Source organism: Medicago sativa, chromosome 3, assembly GCF_051527215.1.
Source record: "Medicago sativa cultivar Bolivia chromosome 3, Bolivia_mono, whole genome shotgun sequence".
Lineage (NCBI taxonomy): Eukaryota > Viridiplantae > Streptophyta > Magnoliopsida > Fabales > Fabaceae > Medicago > Medicago sativa.
Window position 1 is genome coordinate 55630420 of NC_140751.1, and position 2498 is coordinate 55632917.

The following is a 2498-nucleotide window of genomic DNA, read 5'->3' on the forward strand; positions in this document are numbered from 1 at the left end:
TGTTCTGCGGCCGCTGCCGCAATCGAGTATGCCATCGTGGTCATTGTCGTGCACTTGTATGTTCATGTTTCTCTGATTTTCTGCTATTTTGTTGTTTTTGTTCGTTGACAAACAATTCCATAAAGCTTATGTGATGTGTTGAATCAAGTTGGGATAAATTCTGATTGCATTGAATCAATTCTTGCTTGTTTTTCTTATTCGGTTGGGCAAGTAACTCCTTATTAGTAACTCCTTATTATGAACATGTAACTCCTTATTAGTATTGGGCAAGTTGTATGCAACAACATGCTCCTCCATAGACTTATTAAGAGAAATATTTTTTTGTAAGATTGAACACAGCAAAAATAAATTAACGTAGGTTGCATGGATGATAGTTTTTCACCCTTGCTCCCATGATAGTCATCATTGACTTGGTCAAAATTGACAAAAGAATCAAAATTGTAAAGGGGCTAATTCTTAGGTCAAAATTTTCATTTTTTTAATAGGGGATCAAAATCGCAACATTGGTAAACTTAGGGGTTCAACAGTGTTGTTTAGCCTAAAAACAAATATAAAGTTTTGGACCAATCAATAATATAACAAGAAAGATCGACATTCTTGCATTTCATTAAAGTGTATTTCGTGGGATTAAACATCACTACTCTTATTAATTGTAGTCCTTTTGATTTGTAACATGATATTTATATTTAAATTATTGTCTATTTTTTCTTTATTTTCATGAAGACAATAACATTTGATTTGTCTACGAATTGTATTATATGTTTTTAATTTTATGATATGTTTAAAGTAAACTTTGTCAACACCACAATAAAACTTTTTTCGCCCGTGCGTTGCACGGGTCAGAAACTAGTTATAATACATACACGACAATTGCATTACAATACTAAGAAAACTCAGTTTGCAATTGTTGATGTTAGACTAGAAATATTACTGGGGACAGTTGAATGTAGATCACATATGCAATGTGAACGACGGGCCGGCGGGAAATCACGGCATCCACCAACGCCATAAAGTGGAGGTTTAAAACTATCACAACAATGCGAACAATCGTCACTTGTTTTGCAATAGGGACAATCTGGAGTTGGATGGAATTTCGGTTTCTGGGATAAAATCTCAGCATTGATTCTTCCTGCAACGATTTCTATGCATATATCTGCTTACAAAAACAAACATTACATGTACTTAGAACAAATCTGAGATTTTGATTTGATGAAAATTGGAAAATTTGCTTAAATTGCTCAATTGTTTTTAACCTGATACAAGGATGGAAGAAACGACCAACAGTGCAAGTTGGAGATGCATAAGTCTTGTTGTGTCCATCTTGATCATAGTACATACATAATACATTACTATGTTCTACGAGGAAATATTTATAAGGCTAGAAGTTGACCATATCAACTAATTAATTTTTGATTGATTGCTGCATAATGTCAATTATATTTTTTAATAATACTAATTAACTAATTAATCAAAACAATATCATATTTGATACTATCAATCATTTATTTTTATAACGCATTAATTAATACAATACGACCATTTGAAATTGTCAATTATTTCTCTTATAATGAATTAATTCAATGTATTTATGTATAGTAACCAGTACATTTAAAATGCCAATAAAAACAAATCGAGGACATTTAAACTATGAAGAGAAATAATTGATGATTAATAGGTTTGGTTCAATTTCCACGTTCTAACAAACTTTTATTTTTAAAGAATAACCCATAGGTATATACCCAGCTCGATATTACCAATAATAAACTAAGTTTTTTTTTTTTGAAGGAAATAATAAACTAAGTTTATTTCATAGTAAATTCATAAAAAAAAAAAAAATCTATGTAGATCTTATTTGAAGTAGCTATAAAAAAAATTAATTAAAAGGAACTATCAAAAAATTTAAAGGAACTATCTTTGAGTTTGTGTTTAGGTCTGATAGGTCACAGGGGTTGTGACTGACCATTAGTGTAGACCATGATTTTCGGGTGTCAATCCATTAATTGGTTTTGAACCTTCAATCGTCGGACTTTTCGATCTTTATTCGTGGGAAGGGAAAAGATGAATTTAAAACCCTTTTTCAAAGACTTTGGATCCGGGGGTTGGTTTCTGTAACGCCCACTTTTTCATAATTAATATTTAAGTGATTTATGGCTTTTTATTAGAATATTATGTGAATTATTATATATATTGGTAGAAGATATGTTAATAATATAAGTACTTTCTTAAGTAGGGGAGAAATATTGTTATTAGTAGAAATAATTAAATTATTAAGGGAAAGAGTAAGTTGTGGTGAGAAGAGCAATTAGGGAAAGAATAAAAGTCTGTAATTGGGAGAGAAAATTAGAACGCGTACAACAGAGAAAAGAAGAGAGAAAGAAGAGAAGTCAGAGAGAACCCTAAAGAACGAAGAACGCGGCTGTTGGATTTCAGAATCATAATCTAAGGTAAGGGTGAGACTAACTCTCATTATTAACAAGTTTTGATTCATAGAAGTGGTC

At 31.1% G+C, this 2498-nt stretch overlaps 1 long non-coding RNA gene across 1 annotated transcript; it reads right to left on the bottom strand.

The window, feature by feature from the left end:
* Positions 1–761: 761 nt before the first annotated feature.
* On the bottom strand, positions 762–2106 carry LOC146938492 (uncharacterized). Its single transcript, XR_015031329.1, has 2 exons — positions 1254–2106; positions 762–1153 (listed from the first exon to the last, which is right to left on the bottom strand). It is a non-coding gene; the product is annotated as an uncharacterized LOC146938492 (long non-coding RNA).
* Positions 2107–2498: the final 392 nt, after the last annotated feature.